General features: G+C 43.6%; 1 pseudogene; it reads right to left on the bottom strand.

The window, feature by feature from the left end:
• Positions 1-15835: 15835 nt before the first annotated feature.
• On the bottom strand, positions 15836-16564 carry LOC101335672 (signal peptidase complex subunit 2-like; annotated as a pseudogene).
• Between the last annotated feature and the right edge of the window lie 218 nt (positions 16565-16782).

Genomic DNA, 16782 nt, shown 5'->3' with positions numbered 1-16782 from the left:
AAGGTGGGCAGAGAGCGGCTGGACATGGGAGCTACCGGAGGTGGCCTGACTTCTCTCCTGCTCTTCTTTTCCTTCTTTATGAACAAGGCAGAATCACAAATAGCAACACGCTCAGCAAACAGCATCTACAGCTGCTAAGTAAGAACGAACAGGCTTCATTCAAATGCGCTGCAGAAGGGACAGCTGGTCACCCTGGTCTTTTCAGCTGTCCTCCGCATACATTTAGCAACACAGGCAGTGGCAGTCTCTTTGAATATAAAAGACACTGGTAGATATCTGGGGTGACTCCAATTCAGTTACATTTTCCTCGAGGAGAACTTACCAAGTCCTTTCCCATTATGCCCCAATTCAATTCTCTCTAGCTGTCCCAGATTCTTTGTTTTAATATGGAATGTCTCAGCCTTTAAAATAGAAAGAGACGGGGCTATTAAAACATCGAGAAGTCGGAACATTAAAAATTGAGATCTTGGCTGGTCCAGGTTTGTGACTGCACCAAAGAAATGGATGGAGGATGCTTTCCGTGTTCGCTTGGAGTTAATAGTCTCATCTTTAAATAGGAGCAATGTACTTTCCAAGTTATCAACGGATAATTCTTCACTTTGAAGAGGGACGAGGTCATCACCCAGTTATAATTTGACAAAAGGACTCAGCAAACGGTCATGGAGTGTCACCGAAGCTGTGTGACACTACACTACAGCACTGGAGGCTGCAGAGGACACCAAGTGACGCGGTTCATAACACAGGGCAGGATGGAAGGAGCCCACACACACACACACACGCACACACACACACAAATGTGAGGAGGGGTTAGAAGGAGGGAGAGTTTGCATCAAGGAGAAGGAATCAAGAAGTGATTTGGAGATGGACATTCAAGAATTAGTAGGATTTTTTTTTTATTGAAGTATAGTTGATTTACTATATCATGTTAGTTTCAGATGTACAGGACAGTGATTCAGTCTTGCATATATATATATATATATATATATATATATATATATATTCTTCAGATTCTCTTCCCTTATAGGTTATTACAAAATATTGAGTATAGTTCCCTCTGCTATACAGTAAGTCCTTGTTGGTTATCTATTTTATATATAGCAGTTGTGTATACGTGAATCCCAACCTCCTAATTAGCAGAATTTTGACAGACGAAGATTTTACATTTTTTTTGGCAGGGAGGGGGAGGGCAGGAGTGAACTTGAGAAACTGTAAAGTCATGTAGTTCAGATATAAAAGAAGAAGCCAAAAAGGGAGGCTGAGCCCTGTGTGAAGGGATTTGAATTTCGGTTTGAAGGGTTTGGGGCAGGGGAAGGGCATGGTTGGAACTGAAGTTTAAGAAGGTGTTCAACACATTCAGATATTTCACTATGATTGTTGCCCAGTAGTAGGAAAGCATAAAGTAAGATAAGTGCTTGGGATTTTGTCATGTTGCTAAGGCTCCTCCCTCTTTTCACTTTGAAAATGTAAGATGATTTCTCAGAATCTGTTAGGAAAGAGATGGCAATGAATTTCAAATTCAAATCTTTATTCTAGAGCATTATAAATTTACAGACAAGAAAAAGAAGCAGGGCTCTTCCAGTGATGATAGCTGATATAAGACATTCTGACGAAAGCAGGGCAGGTGACTGTTGTCTTTATTGTCAGAATGGGAAGCTCAAGTTTCTCCTTCGGGTAAAAGACCCTGGCCCTGTCCCATCACCTGTGCTCTTCCCACGGCCTCCATCAGACCCCCTCATGTTCCCTGTGTTCCTTCCTTCCTTCCGGAGGTGGTCCATTGGGGTTTTGACATTTCAAAATATATTTAGGGGGGTAAGGAGCCCTTCACTAGCCTTTGTCTCTCTTTCCTCCTTCTTCAGAAATCTATTTTGGGAGATATAGTCTGCAAATGTGGTCGTCAAAGTAAACATTTCTTGTTAGAAGAGAAAATCTTGAAGGATTTTGGAACTGATTAGCAATGTCAGGTGGGAGGGAGAAAAGAAAACCCTCACAGACCCGAGTGACTATCAGAGAGTAGCACAGGTAGTAAGGACAGATCAGTCCTGGTGCAACTAGAACAGGTATTAAAAGATGGGAGAGTCTAACCCCGAGGGACAGCGTGAACACTCACCGACCACCACGATAGCCTAACTCAACACCAGAGCCTCACACTTTTTATCCGGGCTGTTCCTTTACCTACACTCAAGCAGGCAATTCAGCAGCCGATGCCCTGAGTCTTCAAGCGGGAAAAATGTAACTGACATAAATATCAAGTATTACAAAGATTTCCTTTATATCAGAAAATGAAGAGAACGATGTGTCTGAGTAACGCTTATTAAGTTAATATGACAGACTTATCAAAACACCTTTCCTCCTTCAAAGGGTCTGAATTGTCCTCAGACTGGGGAGTAGCAGGAGTTTAGATGAGTTTTCTTTTCCAGATAGTCTTGTGGACATCACCATCATTACCTGTATCTTTAGCATCACCTGTATACACCCTAACTGGACAGCCAGTTATACTGCATCCAGGCCTTTTGCCTCCTGGGAATTAAGATGATTTCAGCAGCAGAGGCAGCTCTGGTTTCTCACTGCCTTCCGTCCTTCCTTTCTATAAATAGTGAAAGATACTGAGCTGGGTTTTTTTCTTGAATTTCAAGCTTATCAGTGTTCATAATGAACCTTCTGCCAAGATAATCAATATAAAAATAAGATTTGTTAACACTTTAAATAACTGTGAGGCACCAGAAAAACAGGTGAAACTCACTCAGTAAACTTGGAAATCTGCCTTCTGAAAGTCCCTCGTTTTTTCTGGGAGGACTGCGCACTCCCCACCGTGGGAAAGGAGAGCGCAAACCTAGTCTTCTGGACTCAGTGGGACCCACGAATCATCTTTCCCCTGTGCTCACCCTCACACAAGGAAAGAGCAGTCTCTCAGCACAAGGGGTGAAGGGGAAGCTCTTTCCTCCCAGCTGTAAACTCTATACCTCCTTTCTGCCTTTTCAGGAGACACTCTCCTTCCTTTCCAAGCAAGTGGCTTGTGTTTTTATAAAGCTGGGGTCAGTCGTGCCAGAGGAAAGCCATCTCCTGAAGGAGTGATGGAAGAAGCTTGTCCTTTTCAGGGGTGTTTTGATTTTAAAAAAATGCCCAGTGAAAGTAATGATTGCTCCAAAACTGTAAATCTTTTATTGTAGAGTCCCAGGCCCCTGGGTACTGGGGTTGAGTGGGGTGGTGAAAAAGTGGGGTTTCCCATTAGCTCATCAGCCACACCACCTAGGTCTACCATAAAGGCCAGCCCTACCAGGAGCCACAAACTGCCGACCCCCTGTCATCTTGCCCAGGGGATTATCTGGGAACAGGGCGAAGCAAGGGACTGGTGTCGTGGGCACTTTCCCGTTCAGCTCTGACTCTCACTGGCCCTGTGACCTCAAGACGGCAACTGTGTGTCTCTCAGCCTAGGTTTCCTAATCTATAAAATGAAGGTCATAATCATAATTTTTAAGGTAATGATGACAACACAAATACATACTATTAGTTACACATTCGAATGCAAAAGGAAGCTCTAATTCCTGGACCTCTCCCGCCACAACCCTTCCCCTCAATTCCACCCCAATATGGGTAAAGACCTAGGAGGTCACAGTTTGGGATAAAATGTTTAAAAGTCTTGTTTCTACTTGAAACATTGTTTGGTGACCCTTAGGCCTCTTGTATTCCTATTTTTAAAAATTAATAATTCTCTTCCAAGTTTGTGAAGGGGCTTAGCACGCCTGTCATCAGGAAAGGAGAGATCTCCCTTATTATGACCCCTGCCCACCTTAGAACAAGAAGGAAAAAGGAAACAAGGAACAGGCTGCTCAGGTCTGTTCTTAACCTAGTGCAAGACTGTAAGTAGGTGTCCTCTCACGTGCCAGAGACAAGGATTCTGAGGCCTTCACTGGGTCCTGAGGGACTCTCGGTGTCTTGTGGGTGTCTTGTCGGGATGCAGGCTATGAAACTACCCTCCCTGGCCTAGCTCACACCACGCAGGTCCATGAGGATGAGTCCAGATAGAAACTCGAGGCTAAAGCTGGAGCTATTTAATAATATAAAATACACTTTTGCCTTTAGCGTCTTATTGCATTAATTTTTCCCGGGAGTTTATTGGGCTGTGGCTGGGTCAGCCCACCCCAGCAAGGATGTGGGATCCTGCCCAAGCCCCTTTCCCTCGGAATGAGCATCTGGCTTTGCTCTGAGAACCTCGGCCCAACGTGTTCCCAGGAGGCAGGGTCCCTCAGGAGACCCAGGCGACTTCCCGACCCACTGATGCACCTTTATCCAGGAGACGACAGCTTTGGTGAGAAGGCTGGTTCACAGGTGGGACAAAGCAGCCTGTTTAGGGACCTCAGGCTGGCGGACCATGGGAGCAGTGCATCCCATCTGGTTAGAGGACGGTCTCCCAGGGGCCACGCACGCCTGCAAGTCTCGGGTGGGACACGGTGAAGGAAAGCACGTTCCCTCCTCTTCCGTCCTCCCTCCCTCCTTTCCCAGGAAATGCAGATCCATGGGCACAGCTTGGAGAACTTTCTGTTCCAAATGCAGACAGGCAGAAAGATTGTCCTGGACCAGAGGTCTCTCTCAGTTCAGGATTAGGGTATCAGGAGTGCAGAAGCCAAAGAGAAAGGTTAAAGAAGTGTTCTTTAAATATTTATTAAGATGCTGAAGAGGATAAAAAGGTCTTGGGGGAGACCCCAGGGCTAGTGTTGCCTGCATTTAAAGTTTCTCAAGTTTAGTCAGAAAAACAGTGTTTCTGAGGACTCTCTCCTCACAGAAGGCAGTCTGCCTAGTCGTGGGAATATCTCTGCAGTTAACCTATTTGGGGGAAACGTCTCCCAAGTGCACTTAAAATGAACTAATTTACAAAACAGAAACAGACTCACAGACATAGAAAACAAATTTATGGTCACCAAAGGGGACGGGGGTGGGGATGAATTAGGAGTATGGGATTAATAGATACACACCACTACATATAAAATAGATAAACAACAGGGATTTACTGAACAACTCAGGGGACTCTATTCAGTATCTTGTAATCACCTATAATGGAAAAGAATATATACACAACCGAATCACTTTGCAGTACACCTGAAACTAACACAATATTGTGAAACAACTATACTTCAATTAAAAAAATCTTTAATTAAAAAAAGAATACCATAAATTTTCCTAAAGAATATGATGGGTAAATTTTACAAAAGAACTTCTCCCGGGGAAAAAAATAGAATAGAATAGAATAGAGTAAAATAATAACATAAAATTCACTGATGATTGAATCTTGATAACTGATATAGACAGAGACTAAAATGCATCTCTCCTTTTCTCTCTTCCCTTTTCTCTATCTTGTCCTTGCTCCTCGGCACTGTCTCTATGTCCACCTCCTCTGGCACTGTCTCTGTGTCCCGCTGACAAGGGCAGCAGCTCTGGAAGGTGGCACAGGTGGGGTCCTGGGAAGAGCCCCTTTGTTGGAGAGACACTACTATACGAGGTTCTTTGATGCACATGGGGGGTCGGCTACTGCAGAGGTCCGTTAGACTCTGGGCTTTGGCACTTTTAACATCTTGTAGAAATGACGTGGTGGCCGAAATCCACTGCGAGAACTGGTCTGATTCCAGTGGGAGCTGATGCAAACTCCAGCTACTGAGCCAGAGATGCCCAGATCACCCCAGGCCTCAGAGGGGACCCAGCAGGCAGGGCTGAGCAAAAGGACAGTCTGAGAGGGGACAAGCTTTGTATGTGTCTTGTAACATTCACTTCTCTACAGTCCTCAGAGGGAGTCAAAGAATTAACCAGTATGACTAAAAATTGATCAGATGATGGAAATTTAAATTTATATTGACATTACTCTATGTATGGACAGTGTTAAAGTCCAGAACACATGGCTTAATTTCATCCCCTGGCCTTGGATGACATGGAAAAGCAGAACTGGACCTCCAGGTGGGAGATGGCTTGCCGTTCCAGTTCTTTCTACCACAAACCATCTCTCTCTCGGGCTTCACCCTCCATCCTGAACAGAGCAGTATGTTGCTGCCTGTCACTGGGGGACCCTTCCTGGTCTGGGGGTGATGCCATCTCTCCTTCATGAATAACATAAAACCGTCCCTTTGGGTCCCAAATAGCAGAATTGAGCTCCATGATGGTAATTGGCTTTCTATCCCATTGTTTGAGAAGAAAACCTTATCTCCTGCCGTTTTCCTGGGGACTGAGAAGGATCCACAGGGTTTACAATCACTAGGACTTCTGTCTAGTGTCCTGACAACGTAACGTTATCTATGAAGGCAGTCCGGGGTCATTGAAGACAGCTCACGTTTAGGCGTCTAGAGGTGAGTATCTTTAAAAGCCTTATTCCTCTCTATGCCCATTTTGTAGGTAGCCCACGTAGTGTGGGAATTAGCCTGGTGAGCTTTCTGGAAATGTCCGACCCTTCATGTGACTGTTTTTCTCACAGATGGGGGAGATGGGGAAGTTTGCGTATTTGCTGAAAGTCCTCCCAAGCTCCCTACACACCAGATTGTCTGGTGAGCTTTAAGGATCAAACTTATTTATTCACTTCAGAAGCATAAATGAGCTCTCTCCTACGTGTCTCCTTCAGGGGTAGTGTTTTAATAACTAACTCACAGGCAACACAAGGGAAGGAACATTTACTTAAGTACCTTGTCCAAGTTCCTTCTCTGTGTGCTGGCTTTAGGCAGGCAGTGTTCTCAGGCCATCTCAGCGTAACGCAAGGGTCTGCCTGTCCGTATTCTATTTCACACTCCCAAAACACGAACTGATAAATATTCGCCTTTATTATTATTCCTCTCAATACGATGAGAAATATTCTTCTCTATCCCCATTTGATAGAAGTGTCAATTGAGATTGGACAACTTCCCCAAGGTCACAAGACTGCTACGTGATAGAGATGAAATAGAGATGAAACTGAAAATACAGAGCCAGGTCACCTAAACCCTACACACGCTGTCTTGCAGCCCCCCGGTAGGTAACTTCCCAAGGATGCACCTGTTCCTCAGTGATGGAGCCGTGATTTGAACTAAGGTCTTTCTGACTCTCCAGCCCCACTCTTTGTGCTTTGCCTCCCCTTCTTTCAAGGTCCAGGGAGAAGATAACAGGCAGCTTTCAGGGTGCTAAGAGGGAGGCACTTATGCAAAGACTGCTAACACCTTCCCCAGGAAGGAGAAGTTAAGATAGTTAGCATTTGTTTCACATTTTACATTAACAGAACACTTTCTTTTTTTTTTTTTTTTTTTGCGGTACGCGGGTCTCTCACTGTCGTGGCCTCTCCCGTTGCGGAGCACAGGCTCCGGACGCGCAGGCTCAGCGGCCATGGCTCACGGACTCAGCCGCTCCGCGGCATGTGGGATCTTCCCGGACCGGGGCACGAACCCGCGTCCCCTGCATTGGCAGGCGGACTCTCAACCACTGCGCCACCAGGGGAGCCCTAACAGAACACTTTCAAATGTTCAATGCTTTCAATGCTCTCAATAACCCTGAGAAGCAAGAATTCTTATTTCTGTTTCCATCTGAGTTAGCCACAGCCCAGGACTCAGGCCATTTGCCCAAAGTCACTGCATTCAACTCTCATCTACCTCATCTGGCTTCAAACTCTTTCATTTTTCCACCATATCGTTTTCCATAAACATTTTACCCTTTAGGAAGTTGGGTTCTTTCTTTCCTTTGAAATGAATCAGAATCATCGTACCTTTTGTGAAGGTGAAATTTGCATGATTACAAGCATTTTTGAACGTTAGCCTGGCCATTTGGGCTTTTCTTGCCAAAGCCAAACTTCGAACCTGGGTTACGTCATTTCACCCAACGTTATATACAAGTGGATATGTACAGGTGTATAAGATGCAGTATCTGTGTAATAATGCTTAGTTTCCTTCCCTCTTATCCGAAGTCTCCTTTTGCTAGGAGACTACACTTCTCACACCGTTTCACAGATGTACAAAGAAATCCACTTGGGACTGTGCTTCCCACCTCAGGGATGCACAGCCGGGAGGGTTCATTCTATTACCCTTCTGGATCTTTCTGGCGTAAGCAGGAGTGGAATCCCACGAAGAGACTTGCTTCCTTACCCGGGCAATGATTTTCCCACCTGCATAAAGCCTGCCATTTCTCCAGAGATCTGTGCTGGAGACTTTGCCTTCAACAATTCCTGCTTACTTAAAGGATACATTTGATATGCTACTATACAAGGTAATGTGATGCAGTGTTCCCAGTTCAACAGCCTCCAGGACAAAAATCACAAGAATGATAACAACAAAAGCTTCCAGGATGGTGATCAAGCCATTGGAAAAAGAACTGGGAAAATGTTATTAATTCAAAGACAAAGGAAAAATGAAATGCATTCCTAGAGAGAATGAAAAGTAGACTACCTCCTGTCTTTTTCAGGATCTGTTTCTGATTAGAGAGAAAGTTTCTGTGTCTCTACTACTTCTGAAGATGAAATTTTTAAGGTGAAGTCAATTCCCCAAGTTAGGAAAATGGCTAGAAATCAGTGTCTCCTGACACTTAAATATTGTTAAGTGATAAGAAAACAAAAATAGGCTATTGCTCTAACTATATCTCAGGAATCTACTTCTAAAACATGGCATCATCTTTTTATTGTAAAGTAACACCCAAATGAAAGTTGAAACAATTTTCACAAAGAAGTAGCATGAGTTTCAAATTTTTACTACAACTTTAATGATTGTAATATAGTAGCAGTTACCAATTACATGTTTTATTTCAGAGATCTATCACATGGCTTCCTATACACTTTCAGTATATGTCTATGAGTATATGTATATTATATTTATAATATATTAGCGCCTGTAAGTATATAGACAACTTTTTTCTCTCAGTAAAATATGTTTTGATTCTTGAAGCTCTAGAGAACAAATCATTTACGAGGAGATAAATTCTGAGAGATCAATGTCAGTTAAAAGTTTGCAAAACAGTTCAATAACTCCATAAAGCGTGGACTTTTTATGTATTAATTCAGTTGTTGAGTATTTATTGAACCTAAACTTTGCACCACGTACTACATTTGGTGCTGAGGATACAGAGATAGTATTAATAGATTGAACCCTACTTGCTGTTTTTGTAAGTTAAAAACAGTTAATAGCAATGTAGATAGCAATTTAACATGATTTAACGTAAGTAAAACATAACCCTGGTTCTCATGGGGCGCAGTCTGGTAAGGAAAACAGCCTTACGAACAGGTGCACGTGCAGAGTGAATAATTAGAGTGGATTTTGAATGGTAGGTTCTGTATTTTTAAAAGTAGGAGCTGAATGGGTCGACCTGCAACAGATGGGTGAGGTTGCAATAGATTAGGACATTGAATAAGCGATGGAGGGGCGGGGACAGGAAAGGCAATGTATCATTTTTTAAAGGTTGGCTGTGAAGCTGAGAGCATCAGCTGTCTCTGGGGACGGTAGTGGTTCAGGATGTATTTGTTGTTTTGTTTTTCTTTTAAAGTGAGAGAGGAAGTTTCTGTGCTGAGCCGGAGGGAGCCCAGGAAGAAGGTTGTGGAGAGTGAGCCCGAAGAGGTGTGATGGGACAGTCTCTGGCGCTGAGAGATTAATTGCGTTGTGCGACGCTGTGTGCCCCGCACGTGACTTAGCAAGTGGGAGGCACACAACCAAAGGTTTCTTGAACTGGAGGAAAAACAACGCTAGGTTCTTCTATCTAATTTTGATGGTACTTTGTTCTTCTCTAGGGAAAATAGCTCATGAGAGTCAATTCTGGGGAAGAGTCTTGAAATTTTATTTCTAAATGCTTAGGTAACTCATGTTATGAGGAAAGAAAGAAGGAAAGAATAGGAAACCGATATTTTAGAAAGACTTTGAACAGAGCCCAGAGCATAGTAACAGAACAGGTTGGGGTAGAAGCAGGAGAGAGAGCGGACTTTCATGCAGAAAGAACGAGCCTTGCATAAGGAGGATTCATGGGTGAAGACCTGGATGAGAAAGAGGTATTAAAGATGAAAAATAACATAAAAATGAGAGAGGCTCTTTGAAGCTCAGAGCATAATATTCTAGAAAAGGCAGTAAGAAAACTGTTAGTCCCTGACGCCTGAAAGAATGTCGCTATTAATTACTGGGTGGAATACAAAGGTCGTCCCTTTGTCTGACAGAAAGCTGATTCCTGAGATGTGTGAATGGAGATGGAGTCATGGTCCCAGTGTGCTGTGCTCTGCGAAGAAGGCGAAATGTAGAAGGAGGTTCGTAGCCTGGGTGAGTGGTGGGATCAAATTAACAGGAGAGACAGAGACAGAGACACAGGCAGAGGCAGAGACACAGGCAGAGGCAGAGACAGAGACACAGGCAGAGGCAGAGACAGAGACAGAGACAGAGACACAGGCAGAGGCAGAGACACAGGCAGAGGCAGAGACAGAGACACAGGCAGAGGCAGAGACAGAGACAGAGACAGAGACACAGGCAGAGGCAGAGACAGAGACAGAGGCAGAGACAGAGACAGAGAGAAAGGGATCGGAGTGGTTCAAGGGTACAAATAAATGAGAAAATTCTGAATGTGTCTTTACTTAATCTGTGATTTGTTTCCAAATATTTCAGGCCAACTCAACTATTTCAGAGCTTGTCCCCCAAGGAGCACTCCCCTTAAAGGACGAAGCTTGCACTTTGTCTCCATGTGCAAAGAGCCACCAGCACTGCTCTGCTTGTAGAGGTCGGGGACCCAGCGTGGCTCTGTTTCAAGTCCAGTCTCCAACCTGACCCCGTTCTTCAGCATCCTGTCTGTTAAGACGTCGCCATGGATCTCAACTTGAAAACCACTCTGTACTTAATTTAGCCTTTGAAAAATGATCTATGGCTTTGGAAATTCTATTTACTAGGTGTCCAAGTAAGCCTCCTAATCCCAGTTTTTTTGTTTTTTTTTTTATATTGGAGTATAGTTGACTAACAATGTTGTTTTAGTTTCAGGTGTACAGCAAAGTGATTCCATCATACATTTACAGGTATCATTTTTCAAATTAATTTTCCCATTTAGGTTGTTACGTAATACTGAGGAGAGTTCCCTGTGCTATATATATTTAAAATGGTCCCTGTTGGTTGTCCATTTTAAATATAGCAGCGTGATGTACATATATACAATGGAATATTACTCAGCCATTAAAAAGAATGAAATAATGCCATTTGCAGCAACATGGATGGACCTAGAGATGATCATACTGAGTGAAGTAAGACAGAGAAAGACAAATATCATATGATACCACTTATATGCAGAATCTAAAAAAAAGGATGCAAATGAACTTATTTACAAAACAGAAACAGACTCACAGACTTAGAGAAGGAACTTCTGGTTACCGGGGGGAAGGGTGGGAGGAAGGGGTAGTTAGGGAGTTGGGAATGACATGTACACACTGCCGCCAATCCCAGTTTTTTCCGTCCCCGCACACACACCTCCCCTCTGCCGGCTCCCAGGAGACTTGCACTAGAGGTAGGTGTGCCCGCATCACCAATAAGTGTGCACAGGGCTCTGGGTGATGCCAGGTGTGTGTCTGAATTACATGTTTGTTACCACTTCACGGGGGGCCCCGTGGTGCCGCACCCACTCCCACTCTGCCTCCAGTGTTCCCTTACCTGGTCACCAACTGGAGGACAACTCGCTTTACTGGAAGTTGAAGACCCCAGACTGGTAACTCCCTGTCTCCATACCCCCCAGGTCAAAGAGCTGGTCCGGGAAACCTGAGTTATTCCTAAGGTGGACACGGACCTCCTCTCAGCCGGGGTCTGGCCCAGATCCTGATAGTAGCCATGACCAGCCGAGGGAGTTTAGCAGAGCAATTTCACCTTTCTGAGTCTCAATCCACCAAATGTACAAAGGAGACAGTAATCCCTATGGATAGCTTTGGCATCTTAGCCATGTTACAGGTAAAATTCCCAACACTGTTTCTAGCTCAGGGAATCCACTCAATAAATGATACATAATTATTAATATTATGTTTGATGTGGCCTATATTTTCTCAATTTTTCTAGAATGTCAGTGTTCCCAAAAGACCATCTCGGTGTACGAGGAAATGGCTTATGACATGCAATACCTCAGAGTCAGGGTAACATGTAGACCAGAGTTGCCTGCTGAAGAACGCACCCAGGGCGGGTTGATGCTTCTATAGCGCCGATACCTCTCTGTCATGACGTTCTACTTAAACAATCAATAGACAAATCGGAAGACCTTAATGATTTAGCATATTATTAGCATAATGCAGTGTCTGCTTGAAAGGAGACTTTGAACTGCTGTTGGAAATTTGAAGCAAGTGATTTTTTCTAAAGGCCACTTGGTTTTTTTGGCAACTCTCCACTGACAGCATGTTACTTCTGCTTTCTTTGTCAAGCACAGAAAAACAGGAAGCACAAAATCAATTTGGACGGGAGTGGGGCGGGGAGAGAGAGCTGTTTCTAGCAGTAGAGTCTGATCCACGTTATGCGACAGGAGATCACTTTGAACTTGGCCTGGATCCCTGCCGGCTGCCAGTTTGAGCGTTGCTGGACACACAGAGAAATTCTGTACCTTTGGGGTTTCTGGCTGTCTCCCCAGGACCTGTTTTTTTTTTTTTTTTTTTTTTAATGCCTGTGGGGTTAATGCCTGTCCAGGACAGTGGAGTACATGAGGACCAGAAAGCCTGAGGCAAGGTCTAGCTATGCAGTGAATTAGCTATGTGACCTTCATAACGTAAATCCTCTGGCCTCTGTTCTCTGTTTCTTCACCTATGTGAGTGATACACAAGGAAGAAGAGTCTCCCATGCAAATTCCCAGCAGGGGATGTATCCTGGGAAAATGGAGGTGACCCAGAGAGCCTGGTTTGGGCTGTGGCCGGCGGGATATCTTGTGCTCAGTCAAAAGATATTCGAACTCCAATAAAAAATAGTCATGTTCCAAGACTGAACACGTGTTGGCCATCGTTTCAAGCCCTCTGGGCCGGGTGATGTGTAAGGTCTTCTTCAGGTTTATGATCTGGGCTGCACCCTCCACCGGCACCGGAAAGTGGCACCAAAGGATACTGAAGAATGTGAAACAGAGAGACTTGCCAAGTACCATTTAGCTGTGCATCATAAGAAAAGCTTGAAGTGTGTAAAAAATAAGCTTCCTTTAGTTATACTAATCCTAAAACAAAAACTAAATTAATTTCAGTTTAATTACTATTAAATCTGGGATTAATGCATGGCTTTTCAGGAATTTTTTAACATAAAATAATGGAGTGCTTTGAGAAAAATGTCTATTAGATGGTATTAGCTCCAGAATCGTTTATCATCTTCTGAGCAGCTAGAGATATACCAGACAGAGCTTCCCTTAATGGCCATTCAGCAGGGACTCAATCCATCTGTCTCCATTAAAAGAAAGAGGAAGTGTTTTATTTATAGAAGACTAAAAGTATCCATTGTTGCTTTCTTCTGAATTTTAAAATGATGAAGAAACAGAGGTTCCCAAACTCTTCAGCACAAGTAGGACTTTATCGATCATTCCTAAGTCAAGGGTATCAGAACCTAGAAAGCTTCTCAGTAAAAAGATCACATGAACTTAAAGGGCTCCTTGATTCTGTGACACAGGGTGTCAAATATACAGCGACTTCCTTAGAACCTCAGAGCCAGATTAGGATTTTTTTTTAAACTTTTTGTTTTGAAATATTTATAGATTTGTAAGAAATTGCAAAGCTAGCACAGAGAGGACCTGCGTACCTTCACTCAGTGCCCCCCACCACTGGTTACCTCCTGCGTAGAGTATGATATCAAAACTAGGAAGCTGACATTGGTGTGAAGTGTGGGAATGATCCTGTCCCGTTATTGCACGTGTAGATTCATGTCATCACCACCACAATCAAGATATGCAACTCATCTATCCACAAAGTTCTCCCGTGTGGCACCCTCTGTGGTCACACTCATTTCCCTCCTCGCCAGCATCCCAAGCCCCGGCATTAATTTGTTCTCCAACTCCATAGTTTCGTCATTGTGAGAACGTTATACAAATGGAATCATACAGGAAATAACACAGTGGCTTTTTTATACTGGATTTTACTCACTTGGCATAATGTCCTTGAGATGTCTCCAAGTTGTTCCATTTCTTTTAATTTGTGTGCATTCTTTTTTTCTTTTTTTTTTTTTTCTGTACGCGGGCCTCTCACTGCTGTGGCCTCTCCCATTGCGGAGCACAGGCTCCGGACGCGCAGGCCCAGCAGCCATGGCCCACGGGCCCAGCCGCTCCGCGGCATGTGGGATCCTCCCGGACCGGGGCATGAACCCGTGTCCCCTGCATTGGCAGGTGGACTCTCAACCACTGCGCCACCAGGGAAGCCCTGTGTGCATTCTTTTGTATTGCAGGTTGGTATTCCATGGAACGGGTTTGTTTAACTCTTCACCTAGTGTAGGACATTTTTGTTGTTTCCAGTTTGGAGCTATTTCAAATAAAGCTGCTATGAACAAGAATATATGGGTTTTTGGGCTTCCCTGGTGGCGCAGTGGTTGAGAGTCCGCCTGCCGATGCAGGGGACACGGGTTCATGCCCCGGTCTGGGAAGATCCCACATGCCGCGGAGCGGCTGGGCCCGTGAGCCATGGCCGCTGAGCCTGTGCATCCGGATCCTGTGCTCCACAACGGGAGAGACCACAACAGTAAGAGACCCATGTACTGCAAAAAAAAAAAAAAAAAAAAATATATATATATATATATATATATATATGGTTTTTTTTCGACATAGTTTTAATTTCTCATAAATAAATGTCCAGAAGGGCAATTACTGGGTCATATGGGAAGTGCATGTCTAGTTTTGTCTTTTTTTTTGCAAACTGTCAAACTGATTTCCAACACGACTGGAGCATTTTACATTCCCACCAGCAATGTAAGAGAGATCCAGTTTCTCTGCGTCCTCACCAGCATTTGGTATTGTCACTGTTTTTTAATTTTAATTATTCTAAAAACTATGCAGTGATATGTCATTGTAGTCTTAATGGCTAGTGATGTTGAACACCTTTTATGTCCTTACTTGCTCTCCATATATATCGTCTTCAATAAAATGTCTCTTCATGGGATTTGCATTTTCTATTTGGATTTTTTGTTTGTTTTTTTCTGTTGAGTTTGAGAGTTCTCTATAGAGTCTAGATGTTAGTCCTTTAACAGATATACGGTTTGCAAGTATCTTTTCAGTCTGTAGCTTATCTTTTCATTGTCTTTTTTTTTTCACATCTCCTTTCGTTTTATTGAAAAAAATTTTAGAAAATGACAGTTAATAAAGGGCACAAGCAAACCAACAGGGATATACTAGTGGAAAACAGACAAGATAAAACTAAAAATGCCATTGGCTTCTTTAACTGATTAAGAGCACAAAATGTAGCAGGCAGAAAGTCTCTTTTAAACAAATTAAAAATCTATGGTTTTTTCCCCCAATTCTCCCCAAGTCAGATATATACACATCCACAAAAATGGTATGTGAAGGAAAGCTGTCATGCACAGGAAGTTGTATCCTGAATTAAGGGAAACAGCTGTTGAAATGGGAATTAACACAATAAAGTCAGCAACAGGTTAGCAGTTTTAAAAACTGAGTCTTCAAATGCTGCATGGCACAAAGCTGTACCATATAAAGTACTGCTAGGTATGGAGGAGAAAGTCCATACAGCTTTTAGCAAAACTGCTTTTCCAGAAAAGCAAATCAAAACAATGCAATCAGCAGACCAAAGAGGCTATAGCTAGATATCAGAGCTACAACTTATCATAACTGAGCTAGAAAATTATACTTATCCAGAACGGACTAAAATTTCAAGACAAAATGGACACTTTTTACATTTCTTACTTTATCCATGTTAAGTTCTCTGATTCTTTCTCCCTCACCCTTTCATTCAGCGTGATCCAGCCAAAAGATGGCTGCTTTTAGAAGTGGCTGTTTTTGTTTTGCTTACAGTGGCATGACTGTCATGAAGCCTGGCTATTTCAGGCTCATACGCATCCATGACCAGTGTCCCGCTGTGGTCAAAAAACTTGGCAATGGACTTGGTGAACTTGGCTTCCCGTTGCTGCTTTGTTCTTCCACTGATGAAGGTCAGCTTCAGAGTGTATTTGTCATTGAACCTTTTGAGACTGGACGACAGTTACCAAATGTCATCAGGATCCACCCCTGTGGGATCTTTCCTTGGGGCCACGAGAAAGATGCTCTTCTCCTTATATGAGGGATGAACGGTCAGGATCCCCATCATCACAAAATAGGATATAACGCACAAAGCCAAAACAGGTTTGGACTCTGGAAAGGGGTGCGTATAGTCCCAAATCAAAGCCACTATGGCGAAGAAACAGGAGATGGTACAGACGGTGAGGCGACGGTCAGTGAGACCGCAATTCTCCACATACCTGTACTTTTCCAGAAGTACCTTTTTGGCAGAGTCATCCAAAGAATTTTTCACAGCGATCCATCCCATTTGTCAATTTTTACAGGCTTATCATCAATCTTCCACTTATCCAGCAAGCTGCTGTGGCTACTGCCTGTTCCACAGCTGGCCACCGCCAGCCCTACTACTGCCACCACTGGTTCTCCCGCGCTGTGCAGCTGTCACTGCCATCTTGCTTGCCTCTGCGTCTCCCTCCCCTCCTACTTGTCCCCTTTTCATAGCCTTAACACGGTCTCCTGCAAAGCAAAAATTTTAAACTTTGATTTACCTTTTTTTTTCTTTTATGGATCAGTTTTTCACATGTGAGAACTCTTAGTGCAGCTCTAGACCATGAGGTTTTTTCCTTATGGGTGTCTAATTGCTCCAACACCATTGGTTGAAAAGGCTTTCCTTCCTTCACTGCA

The sequence above is a fragment of the Tursiops truncatus genome, chromosome 17 (genome assembly GCF_011762595.2).
Source record: "Tursiops truncatus isolate mTurTru1 chromosome 17, mTurTru1.mat.Y, whole genome shotgun sequence".
Taxonomy (NCBI): domain Eukaryota; kingdom Metazoa; phylum Chordata; class Mammalia; order Artiodactyla; family Delphinidae; genus Tursiops; species Tursiops truncatus.
This window is presented reverse-complemented; position numbering and strand designations above follow the sequence as displayed.